This window comes from Triturus cristatus, chromosome 9 (genome assembly GCF_964204655.1).
Source record: "Triturus cristatus chromosome 9, aTriCri1.1, whole genome shotgun sequence".
NCBI classification, from domain to species: domain Eukaryota; kingdom Metazoa; phylum Chordata; class Amphibia; order Caudata; family Salamandridae; genus Triturus; species Triturus cristatus.
The window spans coordinates 136,054,925-136,075,120 of record NC_140592.1 but is presented as its reverse complement, the minus strand read 5'-3'; the positions used below and the strand labels follow the sequence as shown (position 1 = coordinate 136,075,120).

Below are 20,196 nucleotides of genomic sequence, written 5' to 3'. Positions count from 1 at the left end.
CGGCAGTGGGCCAGGCGGTGCTTCGCCATCTATTCCAGTGAGGTGAGCCTTCCAACATCCCGCCATCCTGGTATGCACATTCTTTGCTGATTTACTGTTTTGACGTATGCCAATGTTTCAAACTGATATGGTAATGTGTATTATCTAAAATAACTATATGGCATGTTACATCAGAAATGTGCATAATGTATTGCTAACTACTCTGATTCAGGCATGTGAATCTATGAAAGACACCCCTAATACTGGATAAGAAACGCGTTACTTACCTGTAACAGCAGTTATCCAGTATTGGTGTCTTTCATAGATTCACATGCAACCCTCCCGCCTCCCCTGGAAGGACTCACGTCTCTCTCTAACTATATTACGCCTACCTAGCTTGGTGCGTACGAAAATCTGAGGGACTGAGGCTCCTGCCAGGAAGGTTCTAGAGGGAGGCGACAGCTGATTGGCTGGCTCTAAGAGTTTGGTCCTTTTTACATAAGGACTAGGATAGGCTACTAAGGGGAGGCCCTTAGGCCTATTTTTCTCTATGTATGTCTATAGGACATTACTTTTTTATGTACCGGAGGCTCCCGTCTCGACGACGGGGAATGATTCAGGCATGTGAATCTATGAAAGACACCAATACTGGATAACTGCTGTTACAGGTAAGTAACGCGTTTCCTTTCACATATGTAGTTACTCACACATGTACCACTGAGATATACATTCAATCACTAACACACCCATACATATACTCACCCAACCATACAGTCCATCACAGATGCACTCTTAAAACCATGCACCCATAGAAGCACCCACACACATGTATGCACAGAGTCACACACACCCCACCCACATAAACATTCAGGCACCCAAACAGATACTCAGACAACCAATCAATAACCCATAGAGACACTCATATAGCTATTCACAAAACCATGCAGCCGCTTATACACCAACAGACAGACAGACACAAACATTCACACAGTTTAGTCACTAGTCTGCAGTAAGATACGTTTAATGACTCACTTATACAGTCATTCACGCACCTACTAAATCATCCATTCACACACTTATACACCCACTCATTCTTCCATAGGTTTTTCCCTATATATATATTAAACACACACTCACTGGATGACGTCATCAGTGATGTCATTTCAGATGTCATCAGTGATGTCACTGACCATGTCATGAGTGATGTAATATGTGACGTCATCAGCAGTGCATTGCAGGGGCGCGAGTTATAGTTAGCTGAACTAACTATAACAGGGGAATTTCTAGGGTTTTGTACGAGGGAAATGTCCAGCTAACTATAACGCCCCTGAAACCTATGGTTTTTTCAGTGAAAAAAAAAAAATATATATATATATATGTGTGTGTGTGAGGTGTGTGTTAGTTATTCACTCAAAATTCAAAGATTAAAGTGACATTATAGTGAGGTGAAAATGTCAGTTAAAACATGCTGCTTCTAATGGACAACAACACACTGAAATTCAGCCGTTATAGTTATCTCAAGTAACTGTATCTCGTGCCTGAGGTAACTATAACTTGTGCCCTCGCCATGCACAGTTTTCTCATCAATTATTTCATTGCAATGGTTGCAGTGATAATATCAATTATGTCATAGAAGATGTCGTGTAATGTAATATATGTGGGGAATTAGCAGAGCATGACAAGGGCACGAGTTATTGTATATAAATGGTGAATTTTTGTCATTTTTTATGTTTAAAAGGGATGTTATAGTTAAGTATGTTAATAATATCCTACTTTACATTACAAAAACAAAGGTTAAAATGTTAATACTAGGTAAAAATGTCAATTTGAACGTTACATTTTAAACTCTAAACACCACAGAAATTCACCAGTTACAGTTAATTGGAGTTGCGCTTACTCCCGGAACTGTTTATAACCTCACATATTACATCATTCATAACATCATTAATAACATCAAAGCGACATCTGAAATTACATCATTGATAAGAATACTGTGCATTGCAGGGTGCAAGTTTTAGCCTCTTCAGTTGACTATAACTGGTGAGTTCAGTGGTTTTTAGAGTTTAAAATGTCAAATTTCACCAGATATTTTCACCTAAATATAACGCCACTTCAACCAGTTTTTTTTCAGTCAAACTATATATATATATATATATATATATATATATATATATATATATATATATATATATATATATATATATATATAATTAATTATCTACTGGAGGTCGCCAGTAGATAGTTATAGTTAGGATCGTGTTTCCATAGGAATCTCAAAATTCTATTTTGAATAACTTTGGCGCGGTTGACGAATCCTCGCGAAATTTTCAAAACAAATGGGACACTCCGCTCGGCTCCTACCCTGAAAGTCTCGGGGAGATTCGTCAAGCGGGCGCCGAGAAAAAAGGGGGGTCCCAAAACGCGTTTTCCCCATGTATTTTTCCATAGGACCTTTAGTCGAAGGTACAGCCCGAACGGCTGAACAGAATTACTTGAAATTTGGCAGAGAGGTAGTCCTCAGGTCAGGGAAGTGCCTTTTGCAGGTCTGGTGTCAATCTGTTCAGTATTTCCTGAGAAAATAGCATTTAAAAGCATATAAATATCTATACGCGCGCACCGTGCGTGCACTGTGCGCACACAGTGCCGTGCGCGAGCGAAATTCTGATTGGTAGTTAGATGTCGGTAAACATTCGAATCGGTCGAAATCAGGAAGTGTCGGCCGCCATTTTGTCTCTCGCACTGAAAAAGAAAGTGGGAAAAAAGGTGGAAAAGGGGGCAGGGAATCGAGTTCCTGACTCTCTAGCCTTTGTCAAGGGGGAAAAAAACATTTTTTTTTTTTTTAAATCGCGGGGTGCGCGCAGCACACCGTGCGCCCAAAGTGCGCACACGGTGAAAAGCCTTGAAAAAAAATACAAAATTAATAAATACATAACTTAGCATTTAAAAACCCGTACAAATTCACTTAAAAAACCATAGGTTTCACACAGGTTATAGTTAGGTGGATATTTCACTCGTAAAAAACCAATGAAATTCCCCCGTTATAGTTAGTTCAGATAACTATAACTCGCGCGACCGCCACTCTATCACAAGGATGATGTCATCAGTGATGTCATGAGTGATGCCACTGACCATGTCATGAGTGATGTAATATGCGACGTCATGAGCAGTGGATTGCGGATGTGCGAGTTATAGTTATCTGAACTAACTATAACGGGGGAATTTCATTGGTTTTTTACGAGTGAAATATCCACCTAACTATAACCTGTGTGAAACCTATGGTTTTTTAATTGAATATATATATATATATATATATATATTTATATTTATATAATTGTTTTCACTGCAAAATCCAAAGGTTAAAGTGATGTTGTACTGAGTCGATGAAAAGAGAGAAGAAATAACATTAAAAAAAAAAAATCAATCCAGTCCGCCAGTTAGTCAATTCACTATTATTTGCTACCCCGTCATGCACTGCGTATGACCTATCAAGACCTTGCTGCCAGAGATTCTCATTTGCAATTTGAGAAATATTGTTTTTTTTATATCTAATGAGTGATGTAATATGTGAGGTCATACAGTGTGGGCTGTCGTTGCTGTAGGATATCTGTCCAAAGATGTACTTGTCTCAAGAGTTTGGTCATATATCAAAGTCCTTTTTCACATTGTTTGAGTTGGATCATTAGTAGTTTGTGGCTTGCGTGTATATGTTCAAATGTGCGTTGTACTGGTTAAAGTTGTTTGGCTCGTCTTGCTGGAGATCTTCATCAGTGCCAAAGCATCATTGCCACTGGTTTGGCTCAGGTAGTGCAGTTACTTTCCATTGAGAAACCACTGTTGAGCATGCGTGCATGGGAGGGAAGAGTGCTGGTTAGTTTGACCCATCTGTGGGGAATTGGTTGGCGTGCATGGGCTGCAGAGTAGTGTTCCAGTTATGTTGCAGTGTGAGTCATATGGTTTAAGGCATGCAGAATGATTGGACAGTAGAGGTGAGCGGAGCACCAAACTCAGACTTTTTCAGTACTAGAAAACAGCCTGTATGTTGTGGGCAGCAATATCCTCAATCTGACCAACAAAATAATTTGACAATAAAACAGTATACTGACTCATCTTTGTACCTTTGCTATCGCTGTTACCAGTCGAGTTACTGTCTACAATGTATAGGTCTCCTGCATTGGCACGGTGACAAGCAGTGTTCATTGAGGGAAGGAATATTTTATTTCCTCTTGGGTATTCTTTCCAATTAAATGTATCGGTGCCTACTAAGTGCAAAAAGAAGTGGCAAGAGCAAATTTACAACATGTGGGGAGTTCGTAGTGATAAGTCAATTTGGCAGTATATTCATGAATTTGAAGAAACCTAGTGAGTTTTGTAACCATATACCCCCCATTTGTTGATCCACCCTGCCTTGTGCCACCCTCCAATCAAGACCCTTCATCAGGTATAGCCACAAATCTATTTTTAAAAAAAACCTAAAATCAGTAACTGCCTCATTCTGAGTATTGTGTTATGTTTGGAATCCGGTGGAAATGGTAATTTGTGTGGCCCTAATAATGTGGCACATGGAATACCATGCTGCAGACCCAGGTGCACATTTATCTCGATTACCGATGGACAAAATTACAGAGTGGCGTAGAAACTGCTCACAGCCATACAGTAACCGATTTCCACCGGGTGGTTTTTGCACTCTCTTTTCCCTGGCATTAAAAGACAATAAAGTCCTAAAACTGGATGAACATTGCAGTATGCAAAAACCAAGCATTGGCACATTTAAACAGACATCCACAAAAGCAGAACCCAAACGCAAAGACATTAGAAGGAAGAATTCTTCAATTGGATAAGCATGTAAAAAAGTGAACTGCGCTAGACTCATGGCCATACCCGTCACTAACCTCGAAAGCCTTTATTTTTCTCACATTCAAACACCATCCTTATTCCTTTGGGATTAAGATATCAAAATAACAGCAAATATAATCAAACCCAGTTATCGAAGGAATGTATTCACCCCAATTACCGAGGGCCTGAAAACAGCTAGAGTTACTCGGCGCCATTAGTCACCGCGGGGGGCCTGGAGGGACAGAGACGCCCATCCCATGAGTTGGTTCCCGTATGTACAACAATTTAGGAAAACTGAGGCCCACCGGTGTCTACCGCTAATTTGTTTTTCTTTGAAATGTGACAATCTCACAGCGATTTCGAAGAATGGCTTGAGCTGTAACCCAGTGCTGGGCAAGAGCCTCAAGAGAACTGGAGAACTAATTAAAGGAATAAGTTATGTCTGGGTGGTAATTGCTGGGAGTCAAAATAACACACCTGTGAACAGGAACGCATTTCGTTCCAGTGGTATAGTTTTCCTAACCTGTTTATTTCACAGTATCAAATGCCAGGTCCATGCCCACACCTGGCACGTGACCACTACATTCATACCCCTGACAGGATCAGCTCGGTCCTGGCTGACCATAGGGCTCTCTTTACCATGATGCTAAGGTACAAACCATCTTTATCCTCTGAAGTGATATATGTAGCAAAGCGCTAGGATGTGTCCAGAAGTAAACATGTCAGCATTTTCTAAAACTCCAACAACAGCTGTAGTAGTAAAAATACCATTCAGTAAAGCCAGTCATAGGCTAAAAACATTTAGAACATTCGGGATTTTTCCCCTTGTGTAACGTCTCCAACAAAACACCCCACACAAAAAACAATTGTGCCCTGGCACAACACCAGAACTCCCACAATGATGTCCTGTCAGGAGACCCATCGCTGGTAGATTTCAAATTGACCCAAACATGAAAAAAAACTTCCTCTCCTTATTTTTTTTGTGTCTGTTTTGTTTTCTTCCTCTTCTTACACTCAAACATTCCCCTCGGTTATTCATCACTTCTTGTGTGTAAATGCACTGCAGACTTATTTCCGAGCTACTTAAAGTTACATATGTCACCCCTTAATTTTGGGACTCAGGCATTCTTTGTTTTATCATGTTTCTGTTTGTTTGCTGTCTTAACTGGTGTTCATTTCTGTATTTATTGTAGGAGTACCAGGCCGGGTAGCACAGCTCTGTCCAGCAAGTGATATTGGAGAAAACACGAATACAAAGGATAATTGTAGAGTGAGATGCAGTACGAGAAGACAACAATACTCCAGTGACTGGAGTTACCTTGCACCAGACCCGGCGCTTGGTGAGTACAATCTGAGGGGCATCCATGTGAATCTGTCAGTTTACTAGGTGGGGACCATCTGCCCTGAAACCGAGATGATGTGTACTTTATCCAGAAACATTTGGGCGGGAGAGGGGCAGTCACTCTCTGGAAGTGGCTGATATCAGCTAGCAAGAACTATGGGTGGTATATTGGATTCTTCATCATTGAATTGTCTCTCAGTTATTCGGTGGGATCTGGTGGGTGGCCTTGTGCATGATGCTTACGAATTTTCAATTTGGTGGTTACAAAAAACAGATACAAAGACAACTTTATTGTATGATTAATTAAAATCCTTTACAAAAGCGGAGGAAAATACAATTTAGAAAAAGTTAAAAATAAAATGCATAAAATCTAAATAAAACAACAAGAGGTTAAAATGCAATGATACTATGAAGTAACAGTACATTAGTAACTTTGTACCAAAAATGGTCCGTTTAGACATAACTCATGTGGAGATATGACATGCGGGGGATGCGGATGCTTACGAATTTGCAAAGGTATCTGATCTCAAATGTAAGGTGGAGGTGCACTTCTTGCATAGAGGTCATGTGGGTGATGTTCTTGGTACCTGCACTAGCATTGCTGCACCACTGTATACTCCTTTCGGCAGTGCACATGGACTTACAGAGACCGATCCATTTTTGTTGGTGTTCTATCCTAGAAAAAGGTGTCTATAGTACTGTTCCAAGGGAGAATTGATAGTTGGTTATGAGTTACTTTTTGTACTAATGTAGCATGCGGTTTCATGTTAAAATGGTTTTCTGTTAAATGTTGCATGGTGTTGGTTTGTGGTGTCATTGTTGATAAAGTGCTGCTTGGCTGGTTCAATTTTAGTGCATTGGGCGTGTTGTCTGTTACCAAGGCTCACAAAGTACACGTTGGTGCCAGCAGCCGAGCTTTCTAAACTTGAGAAACTTGGTGTCAGCTACCTCCTGGGAGTTGTAAACTGTGTAATTAGCTACTTACTGTACCCTCAGGTGAGGGTTAAAGGAGATTAGTTAGAAAAGTTCATAAAGGGACGAAAAGGCACTGTGGGTCTGTGCCAGATTTAAAGGTCTGACTAGGATCGGTTCCTTTACACGGACACTCCACAGGGCGATAAGGGCCTCGCTTGTATTGAGACGTCGGACCCTTGAATTGGCTTTGGAATTAGAAAGCGGTTTTGTGAATGGGATGGTCTAGTGATGGGTTTAGAGCAGAATTATAGTATCTTTTTTAAAGACGCTCAGGAAGCCAAAAATAGTAAACGCTGACAAAGAGCCAGCTTGCCCTTAAACTGCATGCCCTGTTATGCCATGCTGTTTATGCCCCATTGGAGCAAGCAAACAACATATTCTCCTTAAATAGGGGTACTTACCCCATTTATTTGTTTCTGTTTTCATATGTCTCATTGTGATAGCTTTTACCTTCATGGGGAGACTCCTGTGGAACCCACCCCTTCTTACCTACCTGCCCAACCTCTAGATGGTCAATTTTGCCTCGTGCTCCACTTCCAGTGTGGTTTATTCATAAACCCTTTCCCGCTCTCTCCCTTCTGATGACTACTCGCCGTTGCCCTGCTCTCACGTCCCTTGTTAGTGTGAGGTTGGTGCATTGTCCTACCTTGGCCCTACCTCTGCGGTGCCCCGGGGCACCGGGTGCGCATCCAACAGATGTATCTTCATCATCATGCTGTACCTGCCCAGTGAGCAGAGCCCCATCGCCTGGTCTGCAGGGAGTCAAGTTATAAGCTGCAGCCAGTGGGTTCCATTTGTTCATGTCTGTGCTTGGGTCAGCAGTCTAAAGAAAAGAAAATCCCTTTTTATGCTGCAACGTAGTGAAAAGTAGTCCCTTCAAGTACATTGGAAATGGCTTAGTGTCGCCGTAAAATATTTTTACAACAGTTTCGTGCCGTGAAATATGCGAGAAGAAATAATATTCGTAGTCAAGATCACACATCATGTACCTGTAACACAGTGTGTGTTCTGGAGCACTAATAGGCCTTTATTTTCGTAAACCTTGCATCTGATTCCTAGAGTTGTTTGCTCGTGTGAGCCATGTTTTGTTAACTCAGCTGTTATCTTTTAAGTTCATTTATCTTATCAACATTGGCTGGAACAGATAACCCTTATTATTATGTTACATTTATAGCGCTTTATCCAAAGCACTTTATGCAGTACACTTTTATATACAATTATTATTCCCTAATTGAAATCGGTACTCGTGCACCACATTGGAAGGATGAAAGGCTGAGTCTACCTTGCCAATATTCAGTCCTATTGGAATTCAGATCACTCACACAGATCTGAACAGTTAGCGCTCAACTTACTCGGGTACTTTGCTGACTTACCGTTAGCAAGGGAGTGGAATTCATATAGCCCAATGCTCAGAACATATTGTTTGGGGTCAAGGACCACAGGTTTCCATATTTATTTTGGTTCACAAGTAGGCCAGGCCCATCTTCCTGTGGCACAAACTATGTGGTTGCCAGATTAAAGTACTGCTGTACGCAGTAGCGGCTCGTGGAGGGAGTTCGGTGAGGCAGTGAGGCAGAGTGGGGGAGGGGCAGGGTGGGGAAATGTAAACACCGGCATATGGATGAACGGAGGTAAGTACACATTTAAATTAATAAAACAAATTCCTTTGCACGCGCTGCATCGCATTTTGCGATGCAGCGCGCGCAACGAAATTCGTTTTATTAAATTTAAATGTGTACTTACCTCCGTTCATCTATATTTCGGTGTTTATATTTCCCCACCCTGCCCCTCCCCCGCCCCACCTCACTGCCCACCGTACTCCTCCACGAGCCGCTACTGGCTGTACGGTTGTGGGATAGAGGATTGTGTGCCGCTAAGGCAATATCAGCCTTCATGTGTATAAAGTGTTGAACGTTTTAAAAATTATTCTTTAATGTAAATTACTATTGTGGTGAGCATTCCGGAAATGCAGGGGCCTGTAAGCTATGTTTGCATTAATGACCGTGGTTCCAGTATAAAAACCCACACTTGCTTGCAAAGTTTAACAAGTTGTGCTATTTATAGAATACCCAATGATGGTGTGCAAAAATACACGCAGAAGCACGAAGACATTTCATTCAAGTTGTACATTTCTTGTCTACATTTTCTTTTGAAAGAAAACCTTCATAATCTTGACAAAAAATGTACATGTTGAATGAAAGGTTTTAGTAATCTATTGTGCATTTATAAAAAGTAATTCACGTAAAAATCATTTCCGAAAACATGTCTGATGTACATCTATATTTTAACAAAAGGAGTAGCATTTGATAATCCTTGTTAAACTTTTAGAAGCAACATGAATTAAAGCCCCCATCTTTAACCCCTTTGTTTACGGAGGTTTTTCCCGCTGTAATGCTGAGCTATTTTTTGTGATTTGGGGCACTTTGCACAGAAATGTCATAACTTCGTATCCTCAAAACATATCCAGGCCAGTTTTGTGTCCTTTCCCCCATATGTTGGGGATTCAAAGGTATCCAGGGTTTGTGTATTTCTTTGGATGGAACTATGTAAATGGAGAAACAGATCTGTGCAAGAAATCACATTTTTTTTAAATGGCATCAACGGAAGGTTTGAATGGAAATGCCACAGGACACAATGTGGAGGCATCAATCTTTTTTGCCACAAAAATGCCCATATTGGTGGTGTGGATAGCTGCAGAACTTGGGCCTGGGCTCAACTGCTTTCCGGAAAACGTACTAAACCCATACATTTTGAAAACGAAACACCTAGAAAAATCCAGGGAGGTGTGACTTGCATGGATTCCACAAATTTTTCTTACCCCGAATACCCTGCAAAACTCTACCTTTGAGTAAAATCACAGATTACCACGCAGCGTTCTTGCACTTTTTCTAATAAAAACAGTACTCCACTTGTATAGGTGGGCCTGTGATAGCAACAGATGAAAGCTGACCATCTGAAGTCAGTGTGGTCTCCGATGGTCTCTGGTTTAAGACATTTCTGTCGCAGGCAGTAGGCCTAGCCACACATGTGTTGTAGCATCTATATCTGTAGAAGTATTCAAATGTTTGATGGTAGGAATTTCATGGACCACATCAGATTCCAGAATTTCCCCTCACAGATATCAATGCATGGTTTTAGCCAAACTTTGACATTTGCTGGGCATCCTGAGTTAGAACATTTTGCAGGATCTGTGAAACCCCCACCAAACTGGAATTGTCTGGGTTTGTAGGTTTCTGAACTGCCCAGGGTTTGTAAGATTCCTGGTCGTTGGCTGACCCAGAGCCTAACTAGTGCGCCCATTCATCATGGCAAGTGGGAGGAAATTGGCATTTGCCCCCTCTCCGCCAGGCCATATGTCAAAACTACACCCAAACAAATCGAAATTTCCTCTGCTTGTCATGCTGATGGGGACACCTTTGGCCCCAGTGGGCAGAGATACTGTTTGGGCCCTTAGGAGTGGGGCATAGGCCTGATGTCTGGTTGGCTTGCCCCTCCCCATAATTTTTATTCTAATAAACATATTCCTGATGTGTAGTCCGCTCTATGCCTTACCGTGGGGCAGATTTAAGTCCTCCAGTACGGAAAGAATGCGATGCCATTTAAGGGGTTAGTATCCGGCCGATGCCTGCCCTCCCCACAACATTTAACAAAATAAAGTAATATCCCCGTGTGTAGGGGGTTTTCTATCCAATCGGCCTCAATGCTTGTGAATTTAATTGTTGCATGAGCAAATGCACAAAAGTACATACACATCTGCTGAGTATTGCCAATTCACCTTTTGCCAGTGCTGACCAATACAAACAATGGTCAAACAGTACAATCGGCAGTGATAATTGCATGTGCAAACTTGGTAGCCTGGGGCTCTGAAGGGAGATCCTTTGTCAGTTGTTTTTAAATCAGTCTAAGGAAGTGCAGGGATGCATTGTCAGTATGCCCTAGGACTGACTGAGAACCCTTGTTTAAGAAGTTGACCCTTTTTATCTTCTGAGCATGGAGATTGACCAGAACTAACTATCTGAATGGAGTTACAGTCAGAGGACTCAGCTTATTTTAATGTCTCGCTGGAATCAGTGTGTGAACTTTTCTTCACATTTGAATATTTGCACACAAAATGTGTTGTGTTTTTATGCCTTTCTTGGTTTGCACCATTTGTATGGCCTTCGGGCTGAAACAAATAAGTTATTTGTTATTGTTTCATTTTTTTGCCTCAAGGAAGAAAATCTTTTTTCTCATGGACACCCTCCTTTTCCTACACTTAGATCTTTTTCCCAATCTTGGAAAAAACGTTACTTCTGCCCTTGCCAGGAGTACATTTTAACCTTTTGCAGCGTGGGGGGAGATTGACGTGACTGGAGAGCAGTTGGTGAATACCCATAAACAAACTGTAGGCTTTCTACCGACTCTGGGTTTAAGTATGCAAAATGTATCTATATTCAGAAGGGAATATTGTTTGATCTACCAGGACATGGATCTTTCTTTCCTTCTGTGTCCCTATGCATTCTAGTTATTCAGTCAAATATAAATATTGTTGTTTTCTCTTTGCAGATGAGTAAAACATCAGCTAGGAGTTTTCAATTTGTGATCACATGTTGAAGGCCACATCATTGAATTTCCCTGATACTGTGTTCAGGTGTGATCATGTGTTTGGCCTTGTTGATGATACGTACCAGTTTGCTCATCCATTTGCACAATGTAATTCAGGTGGTGCATTTTTAAGTGTGATCTGGAACTTCTCTAGCAGATGACCCCATCCTTTTCCTAGCTATATCTGTCCTGGAGTAATGGAAATTGTGATCTGGCCCACCACTTGTGAAAGAATACGCCCTTTGTTCCAGTTAGGAATTGTCAACCTATCAAACTCCTTCTCTTTTTGGGAATGGCACAGAAAATATAATGGGAATCCAGTTCGTAAAATTTGTTTTGAGCTCTGTACAATGTGAGCTTTCTGCCACACTGGACGTGCCCTGACCAGGTGCTCGATGGCTCCCGTGGCATACTGGCTGCCAGGGGAATAGTTCTGTTCATTTGTTTGAACTCTTGGTGACATTTGGTACTACTGACCATACCAAATGTATTTTAGAACCAATGTATTGAGGAGAAATTTGCAAGTATTGCTTGTCTAGGCTAGCATGATTTCTTTAATGTCACACCACGCAGTAACCTGGAAAGCAGAATTTATGACCATTATGCTGCCTAAAAGCCACTAACCAATTGGGTGCCTCATGCCATGGCTGTTTTATTTGGGTGGAAGTAGTGGATTTCCGGTCTTTTCAGGGTACCAGCTCACTTGTTATCCTGGTCCGATTTAAAAGACGACTTTGTACCTTGGATTTTGCATGAACAATTTGCGACTTCTAAGCGACTTTCAAAGAGCTATCAGTTAGTTCCTCTGGAGAAATACTGGCATCTAGTTTGCATGATTGAACTTGAGTGTGTGCAGACTGGCTTTGCATTACTTGGTCCACAAGGAAGTGTTTGGCAGAGGACTGCATCTAGCCAGGAGTGTTGTCAAAAGTTAAGATCTGTTTATGTGAATTTGAAAATGTGTCCTTTCTCAAGCGAGCCTAATGATGACACCACAACAACGCTCTTAAGGTCTTAGCATGCGAGTAGACACAATTGGAAGCACTATGCCTGTTTTCCTGCCGTGGTTATTGAAACCTTGGGAAGAAATGCCTTATTCCAATTTTGAAACATCACAATTTTTGTTCATTAAGGGAAAGATCACATTTCTCCTTTTGAACCACTAGATCATTGGTTTAATATACACTGCTTAAATGCATCTAGCTTGCATGCCAATTAACCATAGTGAAAAGGAGTTATTAGTTTAAATTTCCAACTATTCTACATTCATTGCAGACCCTTTCAGGTTGTGATTTGTTTTTCACTGCAATATTGTATTCATTGTGCACAGTCTGGACATGTTTTCAGTAATGCAAATTCTTGAGTGTATTAAACTGTTTTTTAAAGAGCCAGAGCGCTCGGTGAGGTTGCTCCATAGATGCCATGTGTGTGTATAACTCACTCTCAGTTATAGGGAGACGCTTAACCTCTTTGACGCCGATGACGGAACGGTTCCGTCATGCACATCGGTTGGGCTGTGCTTATGACGGAACCGTTCCGTCATGGCCCCGCCCGCGCTCAGAACTTTCAGCACCGCGCGGGAATCCGCGCAGCGCTGAAGAGGTTAATATCCAATTACTGTCTCTAACTGTTTGACATGTGTCCTATTGTTATTAACTCTGATCTACATTTTGGGAACCATTTTACATCACTTTCCAATTCTGATCCCAAATTGGAGTCCACTAAAACCCAAACACAACAGTTTGGTTTCTGCCTATAATATGTCCCAGGGATTCCTATGGTCATCATTAGGAATGGAATATTTGTATAATCAGACTAGGGATCGCTCTGCATGCTTATGTTGTTCTGTGACCAAAGCGCATCTGCCAGTGTCATCTTTCATCGGTGGTGAATGCCAAGTAGGGCACCGTGATTTTTGGCCCTCTCTTCACGTTCTCTTGCTCCAGAGTGTGGTTTCTGTCTAGATTTAAAAACGGAAATGTCTCTAATGCACCGGGAGTCCTCTCACAGTACGCTGGATAGTTTTTGCATTTTCTTCCCAGCACCCCCATGCCGTCATAGCTTTTCCAGGAAGGAAACATGTGTGCCACAGTACCCGCACTGTTACCTGGCAGGTCACTGGTGGATGGTCCACCAGCTAGACATTTCTGATGGCAGAGCCAGCTAATGCTCAGCTATTGGTAACACAGAGGATTCCCCTCATAGGTACTACAAGTTGGAAGGGTGGTAGCACTTCCAGCTTATAACAGTGCTGCCAAAACCTCAAACTCTAAATGAGGCCCTCTAGTGGAAGCATGCAGCAACTGTGACATCTGGAGTCCCCACAGAGCCTCCTCACTACCAGTGAAACAGACGGCATATTTATCTGATTATCTCTTTTTTGTCTGTAGGGAAAAAAACATGTCCATTCACATTTCTAGAAAAAGATATTTAGCTGTCCTGATGAATGTACGTGGCAAAGCGTACTACATCTCATCCTTGTAAAATCAAAGAAACGGAATAGCTTCAGGTTCATAAAAATGCAAACGCTTACAAAGCACATAAAAACAATTGTAAATGGGGCCAGTGGACATAACTAAAATGCTGTATTTGTATTGGCTAATAGCCGGTCAATACCTACCCACAAATTTCATAGCTAATACCTTAGACAAGCGTGATTACAGTATCAGCCCGGCGGTGAAGATCACAGAACTCTATTATGGAACTAGAGTGTTCCCCTAACTCGTAGAATGTGTGCGCACTGGGAGAATTCTGATGGAGAAAACCGCTTTAGAATCATTCACTTTCCTGTGCTAAAGGCTGAATGTGTACATAAAAGCGTTTCCCTTTGCTGCTACAATTTGCTGAAATAAATGAGTACCTGCAAACATTCCTTTTCCAATTGTTTGTATTATATATTTACATTCTTCGGAGTCTGGGAAAATATTGTACTTCATGACATTTGCCTCTGTTTCTAAATAGTAGCCTCATTGTTCTATCTGACTTGCAAGGCTAAGTATTTTAAAATATAGATAACTAGTTGACCTTGAATGTAAAAAGGGGCTTTTTCAAGATTTAATGGACCTGAAGTTTGGTCAAGCCCCTGGCAATAAGAGTATATAACAAGCATTTGCAAAGCAATAGGTCTAGCCTTTACAAAACTCTTATCAATGCGAGACCTATTGCATTGCAAATGCTTGTTTGTCAAAGCGCCCATGCAGCGCTTTCGTGTTAATGTTGGCCGCGCCCCTTTCCTTAGACAAGCCGCGTCTAAAGTAATTGGCGTGGCCGACATTAAAGTGAAAGCGCGGCATGGAGCGCCTTTACTAAAATAAAGGCATTTTTTGTCAAGTTGACCAATATTTTTTGGGTCAGGTTGAAAAACAAATCTTTTTTTTGTAAAAGTGGCCCATGCCACGCTTTCACTTTAATGTCGTCCACGGCCATTTCTCCAGGCGCGGCTTGTGTAAAGAAAGGTGCCTGGCTGATATTAAAATGAAAGCACTGCTTGGGGCGCTTGAAAAGGAAAAAAAATACATTTAATAAATAAAGAAAGGACCGTGGCCGCTCTATTCAAAGAAAACCGCGCTGGGAAAATAAAGAACGAAAGGCGCAGGGCCCTTGCAGGGAAGCACTTCGTGCCTGGCATAGGACAAAATAATGAAACAAAATAGTTCTCACCAACTAAATAAATATACCGTGTAACCACACAAGTATAAGGTCCAGTCCTTATGGGAGGTTACAAATGCAGACAAGGCATTACTAAGGAAGGACTAACAAGCCTATTAATGAATCATTTAAAAAGGACAGTAACAGGAGCCAATAGAAAAGATGGGCGGAGCTCCAAGTTCATACCTGAGTAGAGCATGCCTTGCAGAGCAGCGCATGCGCTGCCCAGGCTCAACTTACAATGTTCAAGGTGTATATCTCATTCACAGTCATTCTTAAAGTTAGCACCGTAGAAATCTTCTTCATAAAGCTCGTCTCTTCAGCATGATTGTTTTATTAAGTTAACAAAGGACAATAGTTTTAGCAGGGTTAACAACCTGGTTATATTTTTAATTCCACGGTAAGAAATTTCAATGAAAATAGGCCAGCACGTGCTTTGGGAGTTTTACAAATTCTAATGTCACTTTATCAGGGGCAAAACTATATAATTGAAAGTACATGTTGCAGTGTTTCTCAAAATCAAACCAGTTAAAACAGAGACATCCTTAATGGTCTCCTGTCCCGTGATGTTTGGGACATTATCGTCCATTATTAAGAAGAATTGACAGGTCCAAAAATCATAGTAGCCGTCTACGTTTCCCTAATTGTGTATAGGGTATATATAGTAACTTGTTTTTATATAGAAAATAAATATGTATTTTTAAATGTGATGTGTATCCTTACCTTATGTGTAACTCACAATAAAAATGATTTCAAGCCAGTGGAGATTTATGCATGGAGAGGCATCTCCTTTTAAGAGAAAGTGGGAAAACATAAGAAGAAAATTGTAATAACCAAACAACAAACCATTCAGTCTCAGCGCACATTGCTGCACGGATCTATTCATTTCAAAACAGTTATCTCTGAAAATGGCTTCCTATACCGCTAGAAAAACTGTACTCTTATACATTTTATTTAAAAAAACATTCTATGTTTACCAAAATGTTACTATATTTAAATGAAGGATATATTATATGACAAAGAAGATGAGTAGCCAAACTAAACAGATGTGGAATGCACATGATGGACGTGCAGCTTTCTCTCTCAGCAATTTTTAGCCTCTTTAGGAAGCTATTATGCCGTAAATGGCTGAACCCCCATACTTCCCCTTACATTTGTAACTGGTTTGTGTCTGCATTAACACCCCAATGCTTATTATAGGAAAGGCTGCATATTCAACAGCTCCTGTTCTTGCAAAACAAAAATTGTTCAGGAGTGCCTCTCTTTTTGTCTTGAAAATACATTAGCACTCTAGTAGTTCTGTGGAATTCTGTGGTGAAACTACTGTGGAACCTTGATGAATCAGCTGAAAGACTGCTGCTGGTGTTTGAAGTGCATGTTTCACTCAGCATGCAGGACTTTTTCTGACATGGATGAGAAAGATATTTGAGAATGTATAGAAAATGTGTCCTTGTTTGAGGCCTCTAGACCCCAATTCAACATTCTATGACAAAAGGAAGTCCCTTAGTGTGTTCATTTTCTGCAGTTACTGCAATAGGAATTTATTTCAGTTCCACAGCTCCTATTTCTCCAACATGGCATTCAGGAGTGCCTAACCTTGTTGTGAATGTGGAGTTAGCATTCTAGGTTTTTTATAAGAACTCAGCAGTGATTCTGCCGTAGAAAACTGGGAAATCGTCTAACTGACTGGTGCTGCTGTTATAACATGTTTTACTCAACATCCCAAACTTTTATATTTTTCACATGTGCAAGGAAGATATTTGTGAACTTATAGAAAAGGTGTCCTCATTTTAGCTTTGGGAGCACTTGAAATAATTTCCATGAGAAAGTTGTGAAATAATTTTTTTCTTTCTGACATGGACATTAAATCCCAGCAGAAGATCAGCATTTTTCAAAGGGTAAAAACATATTACAATTCACCCCATTTTCTAGAAATAATAGAATAGCCGAGCCAAGAACTCCAAAATCTTAGACGCACCAAAATATTATTTTCAGAAATTCTGCTTCAGCACCCTTGATCTTGCAACAAAGAACACCCTCCTCAACTTCAAACCCAACATTAGTATAGCAGAGTAATGAATAAGTAACTGGGGGGACTCAATAATTGAATTCTAGATCAGGGAAAAAGTTAAAAGGTTTAAGTACAAAAACGTAATTAAGTGGTTTAGAAACCTATATGATTTATGCTGTTAAAGCTCAAGAAACCAGAATTATTCCGAGTACCAATGAGCCGCAAAATCATAAAAGAACGCATCCTTAGTTATTAAAGTCATCAAAATAATAAATAAATTGGACAGTCGCAGGAGGAAAAAAACTTTTTGGGTTACCCCCAAAACTGGGCAATTTTATTCTCATTTTATGAATAGGTGATAAGCAAAGAGTGCAAATTCAGCATGGCGTGTTAAGTAATAACTCGTATTGGACAAATCAGAAGTAGAAGTGTCACAATAACCCACATAACACTAACCCACTTTTAAGAAACGCTCCAGCAGATTCTGTGCTGTTGCTGTCCAGAGGTACACACATAATATGAAACATTTTTCAAACAGTGACCCACACATTAGTTAGTGTATTCTACTAGGCTCAGATTGGAACTGCTGCAGAAATCTCTGGCGTTGCAACATTTAATACATGAAGAAAGTTTCATTCACGATGCATGCACTCTAAGGAAAATAACTATTTACAGTATCTTGTGCTCAGAGAAGACTGTGGGGAGAGAAGTCACACAGGGGGATTGTGGGGGGGGGGGGGAATGAGCAGGAGAAAGGTGAACAGAACACATGAACAGCATAAAAATGGGGTCTGCGTTAAAACGTGGCACAACTAAATCACATTAGCAAACACACTTCTAAATGACATATCCATTCGTTTTTAGTGCAATGTTAATAATTCATTGGTTATGTCTAAAATTCTTCATAAAAACCATTAACATTCATAGTAAATTTTCACTCAAAATTGTGCATAAAAAAAAGTTTGACAATACCACCAACAAATGATATATACTGTGACTAAAGTCTGTCCCCTATCTATGCGCTCCTTTTTGTGACCCTCAGAACCTGGCATTTACTACACTGCAAAATATTGGAGCTTTATTACTAAAAAATATTTCTTGTAAACTTCTACATAAATAGTATGAAGAAGAGCACACCATCTAACAAAAACTTTTCTTAGTTTCACCCCAAATGTAAGGGTCTGCTTTACAATAGCAATATTTTCGAAGTATGAGGGCCCTCTCAGGTAGTTATTGACCAAGGTGGAGTTAGGGTCCTCAGCTTCACTGTGGATTCCCTGACTCATCCAATGCCAACAACCTGGTAGTGCCTTTTGCTTGGATAACTTTGTTGAATTCAATGTGGCATGTGTTGTGTAAATGACAAATGTTATTATACTTTTCCTTAACTCTTCTTGTGTTAGAGGTTGTCCTAGTTATTGAGATTGTATTCAATTTTTTTCATTCTAGGCAGCGACACATGATATCTACTTTCACTTACTGTATATTAGATAATATTTACAAGGGTTGCATGTGCTCCTTATCCCTGTGAAGCAGGCCTAGGATGGGAACACAAGTTATAATCAAGCACGGTGTTTATGTCTTAAAATGAGAGCTCTTGCGAAACACACTGCAGGTTGTCCATCAATGCCCATGCTTGTAGCAGCCGCTTAAATGTAATGCAAGTAATTAAATTAAAAGCTAATTTTATTAAGGATGTAGTACAATAAAATGCAGCATTAATTTAATGTTATTAATGTATTTGCTGAGAACCCTATTTTACGCTGCAACTAACCTGGATACTTGTGTAGTCTTTAGAAGTAAGCAGTGATATAGAGCAAGTTCAGGTAATCAATTAGTATCCAATTCATAGGAAAATAAAAACATCTATAGATCACAGACTTTCACATTTCTATAGATTTACAGATTTTTTGGGATTCGGAGAATTGTAATAAGTATACCGTGCAACTATAAAAGCCATGGAGCTAAAGGCATGTTAGTGCTGAGAATGTACAGGAGCATTTTTCCTCAGGAAAAAAGTTTTTCTTTCACCCGCCACCTATGGGGTGTACCCATTCCTTTCCTTCCCTAGAGAAACTGGGGGAAAAAATCCCAAAATGTTTAAGACTATCCGCATACCATTTTGTTGCTCACGAACGACCTGGGAATGCTCCTTTTACCACATTAGATCCGAGTTTTACTTAGCGGGTAATCTGCAAAACTGGGCGACTCGTCACTGGAGGAAATCCAATTGGTGGAAAGAAATACAATATGTGAACATGTGGAGATCAGCTTCGTAGCATTCCATCTCCAGATCATATCTTTGCATACGTTTCACTCTTTGTGAATCGGCTGTTCAGTGAGAATGAATTGACTTTTGTGCATGTGTTCATGTCTTCACACCTTCGTTGAAAAAGTCAAACCAGAGATGCGCTAGTCGTGTGTAAGAATCCTGAGCCTTGTAGTCCTCATTTGCATGCAGTAGTACAGTCAATTCTGGGTTGGTATACTTTTTGTGGTCACTGTATCTAATACAATTTCCAGCCTCCAATGCACAAATATTTTTTCTGCCCTTTTAGAATATCTTGGCTCTTGCTCTGGACTCCACACAGGCGGCTAGGACTTTAGAGCTACAGGGCCTGAAATGCCTTCCTCATTAAACCCTTGCATAGTGCTCAAGTTAATGAGTAGTTGCAGTAACAATTAATGTACCGAAGCTTTGCAATAATATCATACCGCTTACGTTTTGCACTTTATTCTTCACGCTGTGTTTAGAGATCATTTCTAAATTGCACAGGTGGATACTCGACTTGGAAATATTCAGTGTAAACTAAACAGAAACTAG

At 40.5% G+C, this 20,196-nt stretch overlaps 1 protein-coding gene across 1 annotated transcript in view; it reads left to right on the top strand.

Annotated features, from left to right (window-relative positions):
- Window positions 1-20,196, top strand: part of SFMBT1 (Scm like with four mbt domains 1) — a 482,765-nt gene that overhangs the window by 99,044 nt on the left and 363,525 nt on the right. The window contains exon 2 of the mRNA XM_085624542.1: window positions 6,006-6,152. The gene's annotated coding sequence lies outside the window, so the exon portion shown is untranslated. The remainder of the gene's footprint in view (window positions 1-6,005; window positions 6,153-20,196) is intronic.